General features: G+C 36.0%; 1 pseudogene; it reads right to left on the bottom strand.

The window, feature by feature from the left end:
- Nucleotides 1-22,061: 22,061 nt before the first annotated feature.
- LOC122639116 lies at nucleotides 22,062-22,703 on the bottom strand (annotated as a pseudogene).
- Between the last annotated feature and the right edge of the window lie 3,249 nt (nucleotides 22,704-25,952).

Here is a 25,952-nt window from a genome sequence, read left to right as displayed (position 1 = left end):
TGTCTAATTATAATATTATTATTAAGTATATGTCGCTTGTGTTGGGGATTTTGTTTTTTGTTTTTCTTAAATTTTGATTGGACTGCTTGGAACCAGAATCTGCCCAACCATTAGTTAATGGTCTTGTATCTCAAGTGTGAAACCAATTAATTTATTGGTCCGGTTCTGATTCTGACTCCTTAGGACTAGAACCGTTAATTAATCGGACCGACAGCCTAGAACCGGACCAATTGACACACATAGGGACCGGTCAGTTGAAGAAGATGATGGTGGGTCCCACCATTTTCTGATTTACACTTCATATATGTGTTCCGGACTCATTGCATAATCAAGAAATAATAAAATTCAAAAGATAGGTAAAGATGAAAAACCAGTTAACAGAGGCGTAATTTGGGTAAATTAAAATATTAGATGAGAACAAGAGGAAGAAGTTTCCTTTTTGGGGAAATAAAAAACAAAGGTTTTAGTAAAAAATATAGGATAAGTACAGGGATTGATAGAAATTTTGTTGCGCGCAAGGATAATAAAATAATTCCGGGAGTATGTTGGTTGCATTGACAACAATATATGAATAACACCATAGCCAAAACACATTGTTGAACAAGACTTTTGTAATTTTTTTTAATAAGGTATGAATTTGGAATTGTATTTTGGATGATATGGATATGTCTTGGAATTTATAGTGGGTTCAACTTACTACTTATCCACTAAAAAAATTCGAAAAGAGGATTAAAGATTAACATTCGCTAAATTTCTAGCTTTGAGAAGCTATACAACAGCTATTTATGTGCACCAAATAATATACTTACATAAACAACCAAAAATCCATCTACTTCTAGCCTCCTTGGCCCCTAAAACACTTTTGCTGAGAAGTTTGTGACAATCTTAAAAAATTATATCTTTAATTCCTTAGATTTCCTTTTTCTATTTCAGTACATCATATCTATTAACAATTTATAGCATATATTATTACAGGGAAAAAACACAGTGGTCAAGACCTCGAAAAGTACCAACAACAAGGTTTGTAATCATGGTATCGGACTCGGGATCGGTCAAGGCAGATACCAATCCGGATCGGTCAAAATCGTCCTAGCACTAGCTCTCTCATGTGAGAAAGAGAGAGCTAGAGAGACCAATGCTAAAATTTTTCCCTTTTCCTAATTATAACAATAGAATGTGCGTAGCTAATAACACTTTTTCCTCCTCATGCAGGAAAATAATGATCTTAAGTCAGGAACGCGAACCGGCATGGTTCCGCATTGCGTAGCGACTTCACCAAACGTGAGTTAGAGTTGCACAATTAATAAATTTACAATTATTATTATTATTTTTTTTTGGTGTTTGGGGGTCATGGGTGTGGATGAGTAAATAATTCAATATTTAGAAGGAAAAAAAAATCAATTAGTATTGTCCGTGAAATTTTATTAGATGGTTGGCATGCATGTGCATGATGGTGGATATATCAATGTTTATCTAATATAAATAAATTGCGATTCATGGAAATAAAATGAGAGAAAGTATAAAAGTATTACAGGTATATCTCACTACAATCTATAAGACTCAGGGAGAATCCTAACTTGAAAAATAGGGAATTGTAGGAATCTGACTGTTTGAAATGGATTGGTTATTGAGGTAATAGGATTTTAACTATCCACTATTACAACTATAAGATTGTTAAATGACCCAACGGCTTTAAATCATTCTTTCTCAATATAAGTGATATTATTATAATATTATTATTTTAACACTAGTTTTGCCTTTTCTTTTCAGAAGGTTCATCTACCGTGGCCACTATTGTAACAAAACGATAATTTCATTTGCTGCAAAAAAAAATTCAACTATTAGAAGGTCACCAATATTGTGATTTTAGATAAGTATAGATAAATAAGAACTAATTAAGGAAATGTTAATTGGTTGATAAATATGTTGGAAATTAAGTCCAAAATAGACTTATTAAGATTACACTCTTTTAGATGACTTTTAGCCCAAAATACTAGTGTCATCTACAAATCATAGAAAAGCTAAAAATGCAAATAGTCTGGAAATGTAATGTAAAACTAACTATGCTCCTCTAAATCATAGATAAGGATACTAACGGATGAATTTTAGACTAAACTTTCTTTATTTTCCTCTTGTGATAATTAATTTTTATCTTAAACCTAATAGCAACGCTGGAAATGAAAAATGGTAAATTAGTGTATTAGTTGTAAGCTGAAAAGTATATTGTTAGGGCTTAAAAGAATGTCAACTCTAAAAACCAAAGACAATAAGCCGTTTGATTATTTTTCATAAAATACCACTTTAAATATTTCGGTGAGAGCCATTGCATTAAAAAAAAATAACACCTCAACATCTTTGATTTCACTTTATAAAGGGGAAATCTTGTAGTTGTCAGAAAAACTTTGGGTTTTGGGAAACCTGAATCCATCTCCATACAGAGATCTAAAACACGATTGAATAAAAAAAGGAAAAAATAAAGTGTACCTGTCACCCACGTATGTTGGCGAAGAATAATAACAAGGAAAAGCTCCAAAGTTTGATTCGTCCTCGAACAATAATTGATGGCCACCACTTTTAGGAGAGGTTTCCTTGGTTTGGATCATCCATAGCCTTCTCCTCCCACTTTGGTTGTCCTTCTTATGAGAATAATAGAGAATGAAACGCAGAGACTGCAGAGACCTTAATCATGTATTTATAATAAATTCAAACTCGAATTCAATCCATCCCCCACAATGAAAAAGACTAATATACCCCCAATTTCCTTAAAACTATTCCCAAACAGGGTTTATGCCAGTGCACCCACACCAATAGGTATGGCATAATTAATTAAACCCCCAGAAAATCCTAACAGTTGTAACCAAGATTGGTGAATACAAGTCGTAACTTTACTTTTTTTTCCTTTTAGTGTAACACACTTTTTTTCAATTTAGGTAACTCCTGTCATTTCACAGCTTTTAATAAGGGATTTTCTTACATGTAACATAAAATGGCCACCGCCCGGGTAAGGCCCGATTACACTAGCTCGATTATAGCCTGAAACCGACCTAACCTGACTAGGCCCGGCCCAAAGATTTAAATGGGTGGTCATGGTGCAGGCTTTAAACACCGTGAGGCTCGGCTAGGCCCGGCCGATTGACAACCCTACAGTTAACCCGATTGTTTTTGGGCTAGATTTGATATTTTGGTACTTAGTGGGATTGCATTAAAATAACGAACGTTTACCAAAAAAAAAATTAACGGGATAATTCACCGGGGGGGGTTGATAATTTCCCAACAGAAAAAGGCCCCTAACAGCTTTTTCATGTAGGTCCGCCAGAAGTGTGGTATGTATTATAGGGTAGAAGGGTTTCCAATTTTAGAAACAATTATTTAACAATGTTAATTTGTTAATGGTGGCTTGGGAGGAATAAAAGGGGTGGGGTGGGGGTGGAACAATAAGGGGTAGGGTGTTGTTATTCTCAAAGAAAAACATGAAGGGAGTGGTAGGGGTGTCAATTTTGGACCTGAACTGGTAATGGGATCAAAACCGGCAAACTAGGAACCGGAATTGACCCACCCAATAGGTTATTGGTTCATTTTCGGATCTACCAATTAGGAACCGGTGGAACCGATAGAACCGGATTAAATTCACATCCTAACCTTAATTCTTAAGACTCAAGGTCATGAGAACAAAGGTCAAACCCTTATATTTTTTGAGTTTTTCAATTTTGACTGGTACCACTTGTCTCATATACTATTTTACCAAAGATTTGGCTGCAAACTTTTATGGTCCATTTAGGAATGCCAACCTATGAACAAACTTTAAAATAATCCTAACTTATGGGGGTGGTGGTATTCCTACTTATTAATTAATACTAAAGAAGAGGTAATATAGATTAGTTGTGATTTGATGAAAAAAATGAATCATATCTCAAGTGATTGAAATTAGTGTCTAATTATAATATTATTATTAAGTATATGTCGCTTGTGTTGGGGATTTTGTTTTTTATTTTTCTTAAATGTTGATTGGACTGCTTGGAATCGGAACCAGTCCACCCATTAGTTAATGGTCTTATATCTCAAGCTTGGAACCAATTAATTTATTGGTCCGGTTCTGATTCTGACTCCTTAGGACTAGAACCGTTATTGAATCGGACCGACAGCCCAGAATCGGACCAATGGACACACCTAGGGACTGGTCAGTTGAAGAAGATGATGGTGGGTCCCACCATTTTCTGATTTACACTTCATATATGTGTTCCGGACTCATTGGATAATCAAGAAATAATAAAATTCAAAAGATAGGTAAAGATGAAAAACCAGTCAACAGAGGCGTAATTTGGGTAAATTGAAATATTAGATGAGAACAAGAGGTAGAAGTTTCCTTTTTGGGGAAATAAAAAATAAAGGTTTGAGTAAAAAATATAGGATAAGTACAGGGATTGACAGAAATTTTGTTGCATGCAAGGATAATAAAATAATTCGGGGAGTATGTTGGTTGAATTGACAACAATATATGAATAACACCATAGCCAAAACACATTGTTGAACAAGACTTTTGTAATTTTTTTTAATAAGGTATGAATTTGGAATTGTATTTTGGATGATATGGATATGTCTTGGAACTTGTAATGGGTTCAACTTACTACTTATCCACTAATAAAATCAGAAAAATGGATTAAAGATTAACATTCGCTAAATTTCTAGCTTCGAGAAGCTACACAACAGCTATTTATGTGCACCAAATAATGTACTTACCAAAACAACCAAAAATCCATCTCCTTCTAGCTTCCTGGGCCCCTAAAACACTTTTGCTGAGAAGTTTGTGACAATCTTAAAAAATTATATCTTTAATTCCTTAGATTTCCTTTTTCTATTTCAGTTCATCATATCTATTAACAATTTGTAGCATATATTATTACAGGGAAAAAACACAGTGGTCAAGACCTCGAAAAATACCAAGAACAAGGTTTGTAATCATGGAATCGGACTCGGGATCGGTCAAGGCAGATACCAATCTGGATCGGTCAAAATCTTCCTAGTACTAGCTCTCTCATGTGAAAAAGAGAGAGCTAGAGAGACCAATGCTAACGTACTCTGGCAGCTCAAAGAACATTTTTCCCTTTTCCTAATTATTTAACAATAGAATGTGCGTTGTTAATAACACTTTTTCCTCCTCATGCAGGAAAATAATGATCTTAAGTCAGGAATGCGAACCGGCATGGTTCCGCATTGGGTAGCGACTTCACCAAACGTGAGTTAGACTTGCACAATTAATAAATTTACAATTATTTATTTATTTTTTAGTGTTTGGGGTTCATGGGTGTGGATGAGTAAATAATTAAATATTTAGAAGGAAAAAAAAATCAATTAGTATTGTCCGTGAAATTTTATTACAGGGTTGGCATGCATGTGCATGATGGTGGATATGTCAATGTTTATCTAATATAAATAAATTGCGATGCGATTCATGGAAATAAAATGAGAGAAAGTATAAAAGTATTACAGGTATATCTCACTACAATCTATAAGACTCAGGGAGAATCCTTACTTGAAAAATAGGGAATTGTAGGAATTGACTGTTTGTAATGGATTGGTTATTGAGGTAATCGGATTTTAACTATCCACTATTATAACTATAGATTGTTAAATGACCAATAGGCATTAAATCATTCTTTCTCAATATAAGTGATATTATTTTCATATTGTTATTTTAACATTAGTTTTGCCTTTTCTTTTCAGAAGGTTCATCTACTGTTACCACTATTGTAACAAAACGATAATTTCATTTGCTGCAAAAAAAATTTCAACTATTAGAAGGTCACCAATATTGTGATTTTAGATAATTATAGATAAATAGGAACTAATTAAGGAAATGTTAATTGGTTGATAAATATGTTGGAAATTAAGTCCAAAATAGACTTATTAAGATTACACTCTTTTAGATGACTTTTAGCCCAAAATACCAGTGTCATCTACAAATCATAGAAAAGCTAAAAATGCAAATAGTCTGGAAATGCAATGTAAAACTAACTATGCTCCTCTAAATCATAGATAGGGATACTAACGGATGAATTTTAGACTAAACTTTCTTTATTTTCCTCTTGTGATAATTAATTTTTATATTAAACCTAATAGAAACTCTGGAAATGAAAGATGGTAAATTAGTATACTAGTTTTAAGCTTAAAAGTATATTGTTAGGGCTTAAAAGAATGTCAACTCTACAAACCAAAGACAATAAATTGTTTGATTCTTTTTTATGAAATACCACTTGAAATATTTCGGTGAGAGCCATTGCATTAAAAAAAATAATACCTCAACATCTTTGATTTCACTTTATAAAGGGAAAATCTTGTAGTTGTTAGAAAAACCTTGGGTTTTTGGTTTTGGGAAACCCGAATCCATATCCATACAGAGATCTAGAACACGATTGAATAAAAGAACGGAAAAATAAAGTATACCTGTCATCCACGTATGTTGGCGAAGAATAATAACAAAGAAAAGTTCCAAAGTTTGATTCGTCCTCAAACAATAATTGATGGCCACCTCCTTTAGGAGAGGCTTCCTTGGTTTGGATCATCCATAGCCTTCTCCTCCCACTTTGGTTGTCCTTCTTATGAGAAGAATAGAGAATGAAACGTAGAGACTGCAGAGACCATAATCATGTATTTATAATAAATTCAAACCCGAATTCAATCCATCCCCCACAATGAAAAAGACTAGTATACCCCCAATATCCTTAAAACTATTCCCAAGCAGGGTTTATGCTTATGGACCCACACCAATAGGTATGGCATAATTAATTAAACCCACAGAAAACCCTAACAGTTGTAATCAAGATTGGTGAATACAAGTCGTAACTTTACTTTTTTTGCCCTTTAGTGTAACACACTTTTTTTCAATGGAGGTAACTCCAATCATTTCACAGCTTTTAATAAGGGATTTTCTTACATATAACATAACATGGCCACCGCCCGGGTAAGGTCCGAGTACACTAACTCAATTATAGCCTGAAATCGACCTAGCCTGACCAAGCCCGGCCCGAAGACTTAAATGGGTGGTCATGGTGCAGGCTTTAAACACCGTGAGGCCCGACTAGGCCTGATCGGTTGACATCCCTGCAGTTAACCTGATAGTTTTTGGGCTAGATGTGATATTTTGGTACTTAGTGGGATTGCATTAAAATAACGAGAGTTTACCAAAAAAAAAAAATTAACAAGATAATTCAGCCGGGGGGGTGTTGATAATTTCCCAACAAAAAAACGCCCCTGATAGCTTTCTCCGTTAGGACCGCCAGAAGTGTGGTATGTATTATTGGGTAGAAGAGTTTCCAATTTTAGAAACAATTATTTAACAATGTTAATTTGTTAATGGTGGCTTGGGAGGAATAACAGGGGTGGGGTGGGGTGGGGTGAAACAATAAGGGGTAGGGTGTTGTTATTCTCGAAGAAAAACATGAAAGGAGTGGTAGGGGTGTCAATTTTGGACCTGAACTGGTAACATGATCAAAACTGGCGAACTAGGAACCGGAATCGACCCACCCAATAGGTTATTGGTTCTGTTCCGGATCTACCAATTAGGAACCGGTGGAACCGGTAGAACCGAATTAAATTCACATCCTAACCTTAATTCTTAAGACTCAAGGTCATGAGAACAAAGCACAAACCCTTATATTTTTTGAGTTTTTCAATTTTGACTGATACCACTTGTCGCATATACTATTTTACCAAACATTTGGCTGTAAACTTTTATGGTCCATTTAGGAATGCCAACTTATGAACATACCTTAAAATATTCCTAACTTATGAGGGTGGTGGTATTCCTACTTATTAATTAATACTAAACAAAAGGTAATATAGATTAGTTATGTGATTTGATGAAAAAATTAATCATATCTCAAGTGATTGAAATTGGTGTCTAATTATAAAATTATTATTAAGTATATGTCGCTTGTGTTGGGGATTTTCTTTTTTGTTTTCCTTAAATTTTGATTGGACTGCTTGGAACCGGAACCAGCCCACCCATTAGTTAATGGTCCTGTATCTAAAGTGTGGAACCAATTAATTTATTGGTCCGGTTCTGATTCTGACTCCTTAGGACTAGAACCGTTAATTAATCGGACCGACAGCCTAGAACCGGACCAATTGACACACCTAGGGACCGGTCAGTTGAAGAAGATGATGGTGGGTCCCACCATTTTCTGATTTACACTTCATATATGTGTTCCGGACTCATTGCATAATCAAAAAATAATAAAATTCAAAAGATAGGTAAAGATGAAAAACCAGTTAACAGAGGCGTAATTTGGGTAAATTGAAATATTAGATGAGAACAAGAGGAAGAAGTTTCCTTTTTGGGGAAATAAAAAACAAAGGTTTTAGTAAAAAATATAGGATAAGTACAGGGATTGACAGAAATTTTGTTGCGCGCAAGGATAATAAAATAATTCCGGGAGTATGTTGGTTGCATTGACAACAATATATGAATAACACCATAGCCAAAACACATTGTTGAACAAGACTTTTTTAATTTTTTTTTAATAAGGTATGAATTTGGAATTGTATTTTGGATGATATGGATATGTCTTGGAACTTATAATGGGTTCACCTTACTACTTGTCCACTAAAAAAATCCGAAAAGAGGATTAAAGATTAACATTCGCTAAATTTCTAGCTTCGAGAAGCTACACAACAGCTATTTATGTGCACCAAATAATGTACTTACCTAAACAACCAAAAATCCATCAACTTCTAGCCTCCTTGGCCCCTTAAACACTTTTGCTGAGAAGTTTGTGACAATCTTAAAAAATTATATCTTTAATTCCTTAGATTTCCTTTTTCTATTTCAGTTTATCATATCTATTAACAATTTGTAGCATATATTATTACAGGGAAAAAACACAGTGGTCAAGACCTCGAAAAGTGCCAACAACAAGGTTTGTAATCATGGTATCGGACTCGGGATCGGTCAAGGCAGATACCAAATCTGGATCGGTCAAAATCGTCCTAGCACTAGCTCTCTCATGGGAGAAAGAGAGAGCTAGAGAGACCAATGCTAGCGTACTCTGGCAGCTCAAAGAACAATTTTCCCTTTTCCTAATTAAAACAATAGAATGTGCGTTGTTAATAACAATTTTTCCTCCTCATGCAGGAAAATGATGATCTTGAGTCAGGAACGCGAACCGGCATGCTTCTGCATTGCGAAGCGACTTCACCAAACGTGAGTTAGACTTGCACAATTACGAAATTTACAATTATTTATTTATTTTTTGGTGTTTGGGGGTCATGGGTGTGGGTGAGTAAATAATTCAATATTTAGAAGAAAAAAAAATCAATTAGTATTGTCCGTGAAATTTTATTAGATGGTTGGCATGTAGGTGCATGATGGTTGATTTATCAATGTTTATCTAATATAAATAAATTGTGATTCTTGGAAATAAAATGAGAGAAAGTATAAAAGTATTACAGGTATATCTCACCACAATCTATAAGACTCATGGAGAATCCTAACTTGAAAAATAGGGAATTGTAGGAATATGACTGTTTGTAATGGATTAATTGGTTATTGAGGTAATAGGATTTTAACTATCCACTATTATAACTATAAGATTGTTAAATGACCAAAAGGCTTTAAATCGTTCTTTCTCAATATAAGTGATATTATTTTCATATTTTTATTTTAACACTAGTTTTGCCTTTTCTTTTCAGAAGGTTCATCTACCGTGGCTACTATTGTAACAAAATGATAATTTCATTTGCTGCAAAAAAAATTTCAACTATTAGAAGGCCACCAATATTGTGATTTTAGATAATTATAGATAAATAGAAACTAATTAAGGTAATGTTAATTGGATGATAAATATGTTGGAAATTAAGTCCAAAATAGACTTATTAAGATTACACTCTTTTAGATGACTTTTAGCCCAAAATACTAGTGCCATCTACAAATCATAGAAAAACTAAAAATGCAAATAGTCTGAAAATGTAATGTAAAACTAACTATGCTCCTCTAAATCATAGATAAGGATACTAACGGATGAATTTTAGACTAAACTTTCTTTATTTTCCTCTTGTGATAATTAATCTTTATTTTAAACCTAATAGCAACGCTGGAAATGAAAATTGGTAAGTTAGTATACTAGTTGTAAGCTGAAAAGTATATTGTTAGGGCTTAAAAGAATGTCAACTCTACAAACCAAAGACAATAAGCTGTTTGATTATTTTTCATAAAATACCACTTTAAATATTTCGATGAGAGCCATTGCATTAAAAAAAATAACACCTCAACATCTTTGATTTCACTTTATAAAGGGAAAATCTTGTAGTTGTTAGTAAAACCTTGGGTTTTGGGAAACCCGAATCCATCTCCATACAGAGATCTAGAACACGATTGAATAAAAAAAGGAAAAAATAAAGTGTACCTGTCACCCACGTATGTTGGCGAAGAACAATAACAAGGAAAAACTCCAAAGTTTTATTCGTCCTCGAATAATAATTGATGGTCACCACCTTTGGTCACCACCTTTAGGAGAGGTTTCTTTGATTTGGATCATCGATAGCCTTCTCCTCCCACTTTGGTTGTCTTTCTTGTAAGAAGAATAGAGAATGAAACGCAGAGACTGCAGAGACTATAATCTTGTATTTATAATAAATTCAAACCCTAATTCAATACATCCCCCACAATGAAAAAGACTAGTATACCCCTAATATCCTTAAAACTATTCCCAAGCAGGGTTTATGCCTGTGGACCCACACCAATAGGTATGGCATAATTAATTAAACCCATAGAAAATCCTAACAGTTGTAACCAAGATTGGTGAATACAAGTCGTAACTTTACTCTTTTTGCCCTTTAGTGTAACACACTTTTTTTCAATGGAGGTAACTTCTGGCATTTCACAGCTTTTAATAAGGGATTTTCTTACATATAACATAACATGGCCACAACCCGGGTAAGGCCCGAGTACACTAGCTTGGCCTGAAACCGACCTAGCCTGACCAGGCCCGGCCTGAAGACTTAAATGGGTGGTCATGGTGCAGGCTTAAACATCGTGAGGCCCGGCTAGGCCCGACCGATTGACAACCCTGCAGTTAACCCGATAGTTTTTTGACTAGATTTGATATTTTGGTACTTAGAGGGATTGCATTAAAATAACGGGAGTTTACCAAAAAAAAATAATTAACGGGATAATTCAGCAGTGGGCGTTGATAATTTCCCAACAAAAAATGGCTCCTAATAGCTTTTTCCGGTAGGACCGCCAGAAGTGTGGTATGTATTTAGCAATGTTAATTTGTTAATGGTGGCTTGGAAGGAATAACAGGGGTGGGGTGGGGTGGGATGGGGTGGGGTGGAACAAGAAGGGGTAGGGTGTTGTTATTCACGAAGAAAAACATGAAGGCAGTGGTAGGGGTGTCAATTTTGGACCTGAAATGGTAACCAGATCAAAACCGGCAGGCTAGGAGCCGGAATCGACCCACCCAATAGGTTATTGGTCCGGTTCCAAATCTACCAATTAGGAACCGGTAGAACCGGTAGAACCAGGGGGTAGAACCGAAATAAATCCACATCCTAATCTTAATTCTTAAGACTCAAGGTCATGAGAACAAAGGTCAAACCCTTATATTTTTTTAGTTTTTCAATTTTGACTGGTACCACTTGTCTCATATACTATATTACCAAAGATTTGGCCGTAAACTTTTAAGGTCCATTTAGGAATGCCAACTTATGAACATGCCTTAAAATAATCCTAACTTATATTCCTACTTATTAATTAATACTAAACAACAGGTAATATAGACTAGTTATGTGATTTGATGAAAAAAATTAATCATATCTCAAGTGATTGAAATTAGTGTCCAATTATAATATTATTATTAAGTATATGTAGCTTGTGTTAGGGATTTTGTTTTTTGTTTTTGTTTTTAAATTTTGATTGGACTGCTTGGAACCGGAACCGGCCCACCCATTAGTTAATGGTCCTGTATCTCAAGTTTGGAACCAATTAATTTATTGGTCCAGTTCTGATTCTGACTCCTTAGGACTAGAACCGTTAAGGAATCAGACCAACAGCCCAGAACCAGACCAATTGACACACCTAGGGACCGGTTAGTTGAAGAAGATGATGGTGGGTCCCACCATTTTCTGATTTACACTTCATATATGCGTTCCAGACTCATTGGATAATCAAGAAATAATAAAATGCAAAAGATAGGTAAAGATGAAAAACCAGTTAACAGAGGCATAATTTGGGTAAATTAAAATATTAGATGAGAACAAGAGGTAGAAGTTTCCTTTTTGGGGAAATAAAAAACAAAGGTTTGAGTTAAAAAAATAGGATAAGTACAGGGATTGACAGAAATTTTGTTGCGCGCAAGGATAATATAAAATAATTCCGGGAGTATGTTGGTTGCATTGACAACAATATATGAATAACACCATAGCCAAAACACATTGTTGAACAAGACTTTTGTAATTTTTTTTAATAAGGTATTAATTTGGAATTGTATTTTGGATGATATGGATATGTCTTGAAACTTATAATGGGTTCAACTTAGTACTTATCCACTAAAAAAATCTGAAAAGAGGATTAAAGATTAACATCCGCTAAATTTCTAGCTTCGAGAAGCAACCCAACAGCTATTTATGTGCACCAAATAATGTACTTACCTAAACAACGAAAAATCCATCTACTTCTAGTCTCCTTGGCCCCTAAAACACTTTTGCTGAGAAGTTTGTGACAATCTTAAAAAATTATATCTTTAATTCCATAGATTTCCTTTTTCTATTTCAGTTCATCATATCTATTAACAATTTGTAGCATATATTATTACAGGGAAAAAACACAGTGGTCAAGACCTCGAAAAGTACCAACAACAAGGTTTGTAATCATGGTATCGGACTCGGGATCCGTCATGGCGGATACCAATCCGGATTGGTCAAAATCGTCCTAGTACTAGCTCCCTAATGTGAGAAAGAGAGAGCTAGAGAGACCAATGCTAACGTACTCTGGCTGCTCAAAGAACATTTTTCCCTTTTCCTAATTATAACAATAGAATGTGCGTTGTTAATAACACTTTTTCCTCCTCATGCAGGAAAATAATGATCTTGAGTCAGGAACGCAAACCGGCATGGTTCCGCATTGCGAAGCGACTTCACCAAACGTGAGTTAGACTTGCATAATTACGAAATTTACAATTATTTATTTATTTTTTGGTGTTTGGGGGTCATGGGTGTGGATGAGTAAATAATTCAATATTTAGAAGAAAAAAAAATTAGTTAGGATTGTCCGTGAAATTTTATTAGATGGTTGGCATGCATGTGCATGATGGTGGATATATCAATGTTTATCTAATATAAATAAATTGCAATTCATGGAAATAAAATGAGAGAAAGTATAAAAGTATTACAAGTATATCTCACCACAATCTATAAGACTCATGGAGAATCATAACTTGAAAAATAGGGAATTGTAGGAATATGACGGTTTGTAATGGATTGGTTATTGAGGCAATAGGATTTTAACTATCCACTATTATAACTATAAGATTGTTAAATGACCAAAAGGCTTTAAATCATTCTTTCTCAATATAAGTGATATTATTTTCATATTGTTATTTTAACACTAGTTTTGCCTTTTCTTTTCAGAAGGTTCATCTACCATGGCCACTATTGTTACAAAACAATATTTTCATTTGCTGCCAAAAAACTTCAGCTATTTGAAGGTCAACATTATTGAGATTTTAGATAATTATAGATAAATAGGAACTAATTAAGGAAATGTTAATTGGTTGATAAATATGTTGGAAATTAATTCCAAAATAGACTTATTAAGATTACACTCTTTTAGATGACTTTTAGCCCAAAATACCAGTGTCATCTACACAATCATAGAAAAGCTAAAAAAGTAAATAGTCTGAACTTGTAATGTAAAACAAACTATGCTCCTCTAAATCATAGACAAGGATACTAACGGATGAATTTTAGAATAAAATTTTTTTATTTTCCTCTTATGATAATTAATTTTTATCTTAAACATAATAGCAATGTTGGAGATGAAAAATGGTACATTAGTATACTAGTTGTAAGCTGAAAAATATATTGTTAAGGTTTAAAAGAATGTCAACTCTACAAACCAAAGACAATAAGCTGTTTGATTATTTTTCATAAAGTACCACTTTAAATATTTTGATGAGAGCCATTATGTTGCATTAGAAAAAAATAACATCTCAACATCTTTGATTTCACTTTATAGAGGAAAAATCTTGTTGTAACCAAGGTTGGTGAATAAAAATCGTAACTCCTGTCCTTTCACAGCTTTTAATAAGGGATATTCTTATATTTAACATTTGGGAGATTTGGATTATTTTAGTAGAATTATATTTATCTTCTTTATTTTATTTACGGATTCGATGTTTTTAATTTAACGAATTAATGACAACACAGGAGGTAGAGGAGAGACCACGGCTCCAAGAAAGAGCGTATAAGGCTGCAATTCCACTGGTTGGAGCAAGTGTAACAATAATATGGAATATTGGCCTAGCGATTAATGGAAACATTGCAAGTCAGTGGGCAAGAACATTTATCTTAAAGCCCTCCTTGTTTCTGGTGTTGTTAACTGCGACAAGTGCTCTGGCTCTATTTATACTCTCACTGATCGACAGAAATTTCAAATACTTGAAGTATTTCATAGAATTTTTTATATGGTTCACAATCAGTGCATTTGTATTAGGTTTATTCGTGAGTTGTTTGTACTACTTCAGTCTGGTAGTTTGATACAAGGTCTTGTTGGGTGGTCAAGGAGATGTGCGAACTATGTGATTAGTCTTGACTACAAAGATGTTTGATTTTATTGTGCGAGGAGTGAAATACAATATTTTGTTTCTTTTTATTTTATGGGATTGTATGCACTTTGGTAAGAAGTATTATTGTTGTTGAAGGTAATTTCTTTCTTCCCTCTCTCCCAACTCCACTCCTAAATTTTCTCTCTACGTCAGTTTTGTTTTATTGTGTTTGGATCATTATATTTGGTCTTAAAATTAAGGCACCCTCAGCAAATTAAATTATTAGAGAGTGGAATGTGTAGGAAGATTATTACTTGTTTAAGATGGAGTGCATTTTAGAAGTTTCATTCTAAATTTCATTGAGATGATTGACTTCCAAGACAAACTTCAAAAGAGGTTGTGTTATCTGAGGCAGGAAAAGTGCATAAAAAGGGGATGAGGAAACCTGCATAGATTCTTGAATTTAGGAGGGGAGCATCACCAACCGGTTACTAGGGATTCCATGATGGGGAATTGGCAGCAGAGTCAGGCAATTGAGTCTATTAGTAGATTGGTTTTTTACCCGATCCATGCACCCACCTGGGGCAACTATGGACTCATTATAAGTTTCAAGACATCCACTTAGAGTTACTTGGGGAAGGGGCTACTTCTAGTCCCTTACTTGTACTCAAACACGTAAAGAGGGAGGGGGGGACTAGATTGCGGATATAAGTGACCTACAACCGCTCCCCCCAAGAACCTGTGAACTCTACCTCTCAAAAAACAAAAAAAAAAAAAAAATCTCTTAAATCTCCTTCATCCTCTTCCATATTCTGTGGGTGCATTTCAAGAGCATCCATCACTGTTCTGGGATTTGGACTATGGAAGATCACATCCGTTGTGATCACCTGTCGAGTAGCTTGTACGTGTTCTTTCTGCTCGCGACGTGTTCCTTTGGCTTGTAATCAATAACGACTTGATCCATCTCCGTTGCATTTCACCATCCTTTCAGATAACGCTTTAACGATGCTCTTTTTAATAGGGTCCAATTATAGCTTGCCGGTATCAGTCATAACAGCCTTCCTCTCTTGCACCTACCATTATTACATGCAATCGTACACTTACCATCTACATTCAATCACATGCAATCCCATGCAATCCTATCTTACCATTATTTTCCTTTCTATTATTGTATATAATGTCTCTCAATCTCATTATTCTTTCAATCACATCTCTCTCTATATGGTAAAGGTGATTGAGTTTCCAACCTTGCGGATTCCTCTCACTTCTCCTATATATATTTACAACTATTGTAATCTCAAAGCTTAAGGCAATAATATCAAATCCATTATCCAATAGCTGGAGAGGGTTTCCTACACAGACAGTATAAGAAGCAATCTGCACACTACAAGCAATGTGGGGTTAAAAAAAATGGTATTATCCATATGGAGCCCACATGGACAAAATAGGAGAGAGAAATCTCAGTGTCTCTCTACTATTTATTAAGTGAGGAGGGTATAAAGGAATCTGTACAAGAGCAGTGTATCCATAGCATAATAAAGAAGATAAAATTGACAAATTGGAGGAGACACTTTTCACTTGGAGCTAGGCAAGCACCTTATTATCTAACTTTGTTAGATTTCTGTGTAAGAAGAAGAGTCAAGATGAAATCCTATGAAACTCCGACCCCCCGAGGTTTGCACGTAAACCGTCAATGATCAGTTCTTAGACACCTTCACTAAGGTGCTGATGATAGCAGGAGAAAATCCTATAACAGCATTAACCCTGTGGATTCATATTTAAAACATCACCTTTGGTATTGAAGAACTGGATAAACTCAAGAATGCAGCTAGGAAAGTAGGAGACGTTTTGGAGTTGGCACGGTGATTCAATCAAGCAGAGTGCTATTGAAAAGAAGAGCAAGAATCAAAGTAGAGTTCCCTATAGAGAAGAGTCTTCAACTTCTCATCCCTTTTTTTTTTTTTTTCTTCATACGAGAAGAATATGAGTCGCAGTATTGTAAAATATGAGTTACTCATATAATTTTTTTTATTCATCCAAAAAAAAAAATGAGTAATTCATTCACGTCACACATAAATGCAAGGGTTGGAAATTTTCTAATCAAAGACACCGGAATTAAGAAAAATGGAAGATGTTCCACTCCTGTCCTATTAGGGAAGGTTTTGAAGATGCCTTGGACTGGCCGAGAAACTATATCACTGACTTGTTAAATCAAAAGATACAATTTATAGTGAGAGTAAGGACGACAAAGCATGTTGCTCCGGTGAGGTGGTAATGCTAGTCTGTTGAGAGTTACGGAGTTCAAAATGTTGAGCTTGTGTATGAAACAGATGTTCAACACTAAAACCATTTTCTTTAAGAGAGAGAGAGAGAGAGAGAGTGAGTGTGAATGTGTGTGTGTATGTGTCTATATATTATTGGACAAAATCTGAACCCAACATGTTTTGTAAATAATTTACAAAAAAATGTTGGAAATTATTAATTAATATTAGTTAGGGAGAAAGAACGCCGCCAAGCTACTTAGCGTAAGGGTGTCAAAATCAAATTGAAACCGTTTACCGAAATTGAATCGAACCATTTAAACTGAAACCATGAAATAGTTTAATAAATGGATCTGTTATGGTTTCAAAATTGAGACCGTTTAACCAAATAAACTATTAAACATTCTTAAATGTACATAAATGTGCTAAAATCAAGCAGAAACCGTTTACCAAAATCGAACCGAATCGTTTAAAACTAAAATCATGAAACAGTTTAATAAATGTTTCGATTATGGTTTCAAAATTGAGACCATTTAATCAAAATCGGACCCTTTAACACCTTTAACGTAGCATACACTGGCACTCTTTATGTCTATCTCTCTTATTTCCTATGTAATGACATATTTGCATGCCTCTATAGTATAAGGGTGTCAATTGATCTACCTAAAGGGTCGGGGCTCAGGGCTCAGGGCTCAGGACTCGGGGCTCAGGAATAGGACTTGAACAATAAGCTAATTGATTCTAAACCTGGGATCTAGGACCATTAACTAATGGGTGGATTGGTTCAATTCCTAATCGGTTCCAAACAGTCAAATAATATTATAATAAGGCATTAATTTCAATTACATGAGATATGAGATCTACAATATATTTTTTTTTATTCTCAAAATCGGTACCACTCAAAATAAAATAAAATAAAAAACTTAAAAAATAAAAGGTTTTCAGTTTTAGTCTTCGGAATTATATATTAGATAGGGTGGTTACTATATGGATTTATTCCAGCTCTCCATTTTCAGCCGTGTCACACGCAGGATTGTTATCTTATAGTTGACCAAGAGTGCTTGGACCACAAGACAAAGGGATACATTTCTCCATACTCTTCAAACCTTGCTTTCCCTTTCCAAGCTATAGAGCCCATGTATGTGTTTGCCCGACGGCGTAGAAAGTAGCCGAACTCTGGAATATCCAGACATCCCAAGTCTACCATAAACAGCAGGGTTATCTCTTCAAGCTAATCAATCCAATGACGATTTCTTCATGTCCCAGAATCAAATTTCACCATACATGTTTTGGGCTGTGTTTGTTTTTCCTTGGATATACGTGCAGGAATCCTGTATAATATAGGGTCTTCTTTAAAATTTAAAAAAAAATGAGGTTGAGAAGTGGCAAGAGAGAACAAAAACAAAAGAAAGGAATCCTGTATAATATAGGGTCTTCTTTAAAATTAAAAAAAAAATGAGGTTGAGAAGTGGCAAGAGAGAACAAAAACAAAAGAAACGCTCGTGTGAGCTTAATCGGCTCTGATTACGATGTTGATGTTGCAATTGTGATTTGTATTCCTTGATTATAAAGATTACAAGAGTTGTACTTATAGTGTACAAGGTAACCTAATATCATTGGGATTCTATGAGAATATATACTAAGAGATATACATGTGATAATAGGATAATTATGGAAGATGATGGGGGAGATATACCACATACGATAATAGCAACCTTCCATGTTATCGCATGACTAACAATGTTAAAAACATGAGATGAAATTATAAAATTATCCTTGCAAAGAAAAAATAAAACCTGCAATTTCAAAAAAAGGGCTTCTGCAATTTCACAAGCCCCATTTTCTGATGTATTATTGAAGTACAACTAGATGAAGAATTAAAACTCAATATTTCACTTAAGCATAACGGAGGCCCAAGAGAAAGAAATCGAAGGAATGGAAGAGTGGGATGGCATCGGTGCCGGTGAATGAGTTGCAGGTTTTCTTGGGGAAGATGAGTAGTTGCAGTTGTTTTTTTTTTTTGGTGAGGGTAATTTTGTCATTTCATCCCATGTTTGTAACACTGTTAGTCATGAACTGACGGAATGGGTTTATTTGTTACTGTTTGCAAACCTCAGGGGGGTATGCAAAATTTTCCAAAACTAGGGGTAAAAATATTCGTTCGTCAAACCTCAGGGATGATATGTGTAAATTTCCCTTTTTTGTTTTTTGATGAGCAAAAGAAAGACAAAGACTTATATTACATTAGGATAAAGAAAGACAAAGACTTATATTACATTAGGATCAGTCATAGAGCAGTTATTTCTAACCAAGTTCCTAGCTATAGTTAGGCAAAAACTTATCACCGAACCTAGTAAACTGTACATTTTGAGTCATATTAGAGATAAGAAAGAAATCCTTAAAATAAACCCACGGCCACATGCATTTGGTAGGAGAGGGAAGAGTCTCTGTACCCAGCTTGTGATCAACCCAGACTTCTTTAATCTTCAACCCAATGCTGGTCGCACGATGACAACCTTTATGGATCGCAAAAAGAACAGCAACTAACTCCTCCGTACTTTGGATAGTTCCTATATCAAAAAACTTTAACTTCTCATCTAGCAAAAAGAAATATGACCACCCAGCTATAGTTAGTCCAGATCTAGAGAACCCTGCACATATTAAAACAGGAAAATTAAGGAGGGGCAATTTAAAAGAAGAAAAAGCAGAGAAGTCATTAAACTTGGCCATTACAACCTAGGAAGAAAAGGTTGGGGGGGGGGGAGTTTCAAATTAGAGATCCACTTTTTAATATTGGTCATAACCCACAAAGGATCAGGGTTCTTGGAAGCCACCACAGCCCTATTCCTCACAGCCCAAATAAAATAGCATGTAATAAAGAACACACTAAAAAACCAATGGGCTAAAGGTCTCTTAGATTTGAATTGGAGGAAAAAGAACAAACAAGAAGACTTGAAATCATCAAAAGCCAGGGAGTCAAGCCTTAACCCTAGAGGGCCGCCCACCCAGATGTGTTTGACCCAATCACAAGAAAGGAAAAAGTGCCATGCGGATTCAACACCAGATCCACAAAGAGCGCATTGAAAAGTGTTTTTTATACAAAGAAAATGGGGAAAATTTTCATACACGAATGTGTATTTTTCCCCAAAGAAAAATATCCATTTTTTGTTCCTCACAACGTCTCCGTCATTCCCGTCTTTCCTCTCACAACGACCTAATCTGAGTTCGACGGGACTGTGGTATCCATCACGGGACCGAGCTCTAGGCGGTCTGTTGTATATAAGCTTGATGAGCAGATGCTTTTGAAGGTTTCAACTTTAAGCCGACTGAATCCCCAAAACGGGACTTCCTATCAAGGATACGGTTTCCAGATGGATCCAGATTGACTCTACCTGTGCTTTCTGTGGAAGTAGTGTTGAATCACTAAGGCACCTTTTCATTTCTTGTGATTGGATCAAACGTATTTGGGCGGCAGGACCGTTGGGGCTAAGGCCTGACTCTTTGGGTTTTGAAGACTTTCGTACTGTCTGTCGGTTTTTTTTATCTTCAATTCTGGTCCAACAAAATTTTGCTTGACTGGTTCTTTAGTATTTTTATTGTTACATGTTATTTTATTTGGGGTGCTAGGAACAAGGTTGTCGTTGGTTCTGAACAGCCTAACCCTATCTGAATTTTAAAGGTTGAAGAACAATGGATTGTGGATCTTCAGTTATCTCCTTTCTGTATGAGCTCACAGGGTGATAGGGTCTTTGCGATACAAATGCCTATTAGGTCTTTTACTTTTGAATTAGCATATTATGACTTCCCTGTCTTGGTTTGTGCAGGATTCCCTGGGTCTGGACTAAACATGGCTGGGTGGTCTTACTTGATTTTGGTGCATGGCACGTTTAAGTTTTTTGATGCAAGGACGATAGATATAAATGATGGATGGTCTAATTACTGTTTTGCTATTGGTAAAGGGTTTGATCGTATGGCCTACATTGGGTTGGAGATTAAAGAAGTTTAGTGTGATCATAAATGGCTCGCCCAATCTCTTCCATCTCCTACCAAATGTCGGTGGCCCTTGACTTTATTTTCTAGCCTCCTTGCTCTCTTGGATAGAACTCAAAATGTACAATATAGGTATCTCACAGATAGTTTTTGTATAGTCATTACCAAAAATCTGGCAAAAAATGCATGTAATATGGCAACTGTTTCCTAAGGTTTCTTTGTATGTTTTCTTGTTTACATAAAAAATAAAAATATAAATCCCCCCTCTGCTCGTACATGACCCGTGTGCCATGCATAAATGAGCTTCTAGGCCCTAGTGAGCCTTAGGTGGGTGAACCCAAGAAATTATGCAGCGACGAAGGTTTGATCATGAGACCTTGCTTCCTGAGGCGGAGTCTCATGTCCCCTCCAAGCAAACTGTGCTAACACCTTGAGGTTGAAAATGAAAAACCATATTTTTCATTTTTGTAAAAAATCACTTTTCAATTTGTACCATTCGATCCAAATAAGCCATGTGTTGTCCACCAGGCTATGCACTAGACGTGCACTAGGGGTCATGCACTAGACATAGTTGGAAAACTGGGTGCCCGCTTGATAACCTTACCAGAAACAGTTTCTGGTGTTTTTCCATTATGAGAAACGGAAAAACACCTAAAAAGTGTTTGATAAACAGTGTTCCATAGAAATTGTTTTTGAGTGAATAAATCAAAATTTATGAGCTGTGGAACATTTTTGACAGAACATGTCCGACATGTTTTGTCCTTTCTCAGCATAATTTGGAAAAAATTGTGCCGGATAATTTTTGGTGAAAAAAGGTTCCAAAGTATCCTCTCTGCTCGCCAACCATCGTCCTCAAGAACCACACTCTCTACTCTCATCATCCTCCAGAGCTTCACAGAGAAGTTGCAACTCACCATCGTCACTCGAGAAATCTACTACCGCCATCGAACGTCACCTGCAACTATCTTCTCCGCTCGACAGTGTCTTACCAAGTGTAATCTGACTTGCAACTTCTTCTTCTTCAATCTAATCTAGGTTTACTGCTTTGCTTTCAAGACCCTGAATCGCAGAGAAATTTGTTCATTTCATCTTCAAGGACCACTAAGAAATTCTCGCTTTCCCCACTTGAAATCAGGTTCTCAATTGTCTCTTCATCAGCTTTCTGACCTGTGATGGTGAAATACCTGCGCTCTACGGTCTCCTTATACTCGATATTCATCTTTGCTCTCAGCCTTTGAAAATCGTCCATCATGTCTTTGAGTTTTTTCCCCAACCCAGCAACGACAGAGGTTCGAGTACGATCTACAGAGGAGCCAGGGCCACAGCCAGGGAGATTTCGATGAGCGGCATTGGAGCGTTCAGGGCTTCAAAATTGGCCTTTATGATCTTGACGCTTTTCAAAACGAGTTGGACATCAGAATCCATACAGGCTCGGAGCTCTTTCATGGTTTTGGCATTGTGAACAGTTTTGCTATCTTCATTGGAATCTTGAAGCTTTTTGTAAAGTTTCTCCACATCCGTCATCTCGGCCTTTAACTTTCTCCACATCTTCGAAGAACCTGTCAAGGTTCACGCTTTCCTTTCCAGCTTCTCCACCTGATTCCATGTCGTCCAGGTAGGCCTGACGCTTCAGGTCTGTGTACTTCTTGAAGGAGCTTGAGAACAGACCGTTCATCTTGATAAATCTTCTCTTTCTTCTTCAATTTGAATTGGGTTTTCTCTTTTTGACTTCCCCTGTATGGAGTAGAGATAGAGAAGGAGAAGAACTATTTGGATTAATCCATTCTCCTTGGAAATTGGGAAATGGAAATGGATCCTTCATTTCATCTTTTTTACAAACACTTTGTGTGATTTCCATCTCTTTTTTTTTTTTTTTTTTTTTTCTTTCTTGTGTATTCTGGTGTTTTCATGAGGTTTTCAGGAAAATGAAGAAGGGAGAGAGAAAGAGAAAAGAAACAGAGAGTTTCTAAACTTTCTATGAACAATAAAAATGGTGGTTAAAGAAAGTTAAAAGCAGAAAATTAAATGGGTATTGCTCCAGTAAGTATCTTGTAATGTCTGCAAATTGCTCGAAAACCATGGGATTGGGAAATGGGTAAGCAAGGGATTGATGGGTTTTGGATTTGAATGGTGGTGGTGATGGACAGGTCAAGGTAGAGAATGGGATTTTTAAATGGGTTCCAGGGAAAAAGAAGAAGAACGCTGCTACATCAAAGGCAGCAGGGACAAAGAGAGAGTATGATCATTTAAGAGAGAGATAGAGGATGATTGTCTTCTGGAAACATTTCCAAAACAGGTTAACCAAGCGGGTAAAAAACGGTTTCTCAGCAAAGAAAATGAAAAAAACTGTGCTGGAAAACAAAAAATTGTTTTGGGGTTTTCCAACCCAGTTCCAGAACAGAAACACCTGGTAAGGTTATCAAGTGGGCCCTGGGTTTTGATTGGGGTGAGTCGCCTGAGTCGAGTCAAATTTTGGAAAACCTGGTTAAGAGTCGTGTAGACTAGGTTAGGGTAAAAAATGACGAAACTAGATCATAAATGGTCCGAGTCAAATAAGACTCGGTATTTTTACCCGACAAAATCACCGAGTTTAATCATTTTTTAAAAAAAAATCATAAAACCAGTTCACTTTAGAAGGCCATCTTTGGTATAGTTTTTATTTTTGTTTTTTGCCTTAAAAAGCGTTTTTAGTTGCGTTTGGTATCGTTTATGGAACCTGCCGTTTCTATCATACTATATTATAAAAGTAGGACTTGAAAAGTCATGGCAAACTTTTTCTTACCGAAAATATGTTTTGCTCACGAGCTCGGTGGGGCTCACACTCTGTTATACATGTTTTTCTTCTAGATGATTTTGCAGGTGGATGCCGCTGTGGCATGGAAGCTCGTTACGAGGAGGAGAGCCCTAACTGTTATGATGATATTGGTGCAAACATCGCCCAGTGTGGGAAATTTTGCTGTTTTGATGATCTGACCTGGGGATCCTCACCCTAGGGCTATGATACAGTGTAGGGAGGTGGAAAATGACCAAAATGCCCCTCCCCAGATCTGTCCATGTGTATGAGTGCCTTGGGAACCCAAGTGGGCCCCGCAGGACTTGGAAACCCTGCCTGTGATGGTCCTGCAGCACTGTCAAGTTGGGGACAGCACTATAAGACTAATGTGACCTAGGAACATGTACTAATGTAACAAATGACCAATCTGCCCCTAGACCACCAACTCTGGATGATGCACCGGGACATAGGGCTAAGGCCCAGTGCAAGGCCCAAAGAATTCCAAGTGATGACCAATTATACACCGGGTCAACCCAATGAGCTTAGATCAACCCTAGGATCTCCAAAAACAGTTGGGAATATTAAAATGACAATTTCTGATTTATATCTAGGATTTGATCCCGTGCTCGAGGCTTACAGCCAGACTGCAGCCGAAACTAAATTTGCAACTGAGTTCTTAGAACCAGACCCAGGTGAATGAAATATTATCATGTATGTATGTGTGACTGTATTATTATGTCGGCAATTAAATTCTTAAATTATAAATGTTGTGTTACTAAAATTCTGTTAAATTACTCAAAAATTATTACACATAGATTGTCTGTTGATCAACACTGTGATTTGTACATGATGATTGTGAATGTTAGACTAGATGCCGTAGTCGGCTTGAAAATGAGGCCGGTGGTAGCCTGTAGTATGGGATACGATTGACACCACCCGACTCATACGATGCCATATAGACATGGAGCTAGAGTTTCATCACCCGTGCTACGCACCCTTGCCAATAGGGGTTAAGGTGTTGGATAACTATGAGGACTACCGTAAAACCCTAGTGGCGTTCACGCCGGGAAGCCTCAGCATAGCTGGGATGCCCCAGGGCAAATTTGCCCAGAAGCCACAGGCTACAAGCTTGGGAAGCACTGAAAGGTGAATTTTTGGCTACATGCCACATATAAAGATTATGCACCGGTTTGGTGAATTGATATTGAGTCGGTTACCTCACAGGAGTTAATCCAGAGGGCCGGTTGGGCTGACTTGGGTAGGGAGATGTTGGAGCCGGCTAGTCCTCTCCGACAACTCAATGGGTGTATCGCGGGAAAGGGTAACCAAGCCCACACCAGGGATACATGTATTGGAGATTGTACTAGCACTAACCTGACTTAGTTGTATTATTAGGTGACTAATAAATAATCTGGATTTGCATATCATGTAGGATCATGTGGATTGTGGTTGCATATGCATACATGATGAATGGGACCCATGGTGGTTGTGGGTATTGGGAATTAGGATTCTTAATTGAAAAGTTGCTGAAATCCATCTTTTTCTATCTGGTAAAGACCTCAAATACGAATTCCAATTAGGATTTCACAACTTTCCCCTTGTTTTTAGGTAAGAGATAATTATTATTAATTAGAAATTAACCAACTTTCCCCTTGTTTTTAGGTAAGAGATAATTACTATTAATTAGAAATTAAAAATTAAAGAGAGTAAAATAATCTTATCTTCAAAAAATAAAAATAGGAATTACAGAGTAAAATAATCTTTATCTTCAAGGAAAAGTAAGAACGAGGAAAATAACAAAAAAATTAGTGTTACCTTTTGGACTTTTATATACCTGGCTATTCCTTCTTCAGAGTTCTTGCAGTCGAAGTTTTTCGGGCCTTCGGATTCAGTTTCTGAATATTCAAGGTATCCTCTAAATTTGTATTCCCTTTTTTATTTGCACTTATTGTTTGAATTAGTTTAGATGGTCACTTTTGAATTTTTTTTAAGCCTTTTTAAATTAAAACCAACAAACATAAAGAGATCACACGAAAAAGAAGGAGTGAGAGAGTGGAGTAGAGAGACGTTGAGATATATATATATATATATAGTATATATATATATATATATATATGGAGAATAGATAAATAGAGAGCTGCCCTTTTTTTGTTTTTTTTTTTTTTTAAA

This window comes from Telopea speciosissima, chromosome 9, assembly GCF_018873765.1.
Source record: "Telopea speciosissima isolate NSW1024214 ecotype Mountain lineage chromosome 9, Tspe_v1, whole genome shotgun sequence".
Taxonomy (NCBI): Eukaryota; Viridiplantae; Streptophyta; class Magnoliopsida; order Proteales; family Proteaceae; genus Telopea; species Telopea speciosissima.
This window is presented reverse-complemented; position numbering and strand designations above follow the sequence as displayed.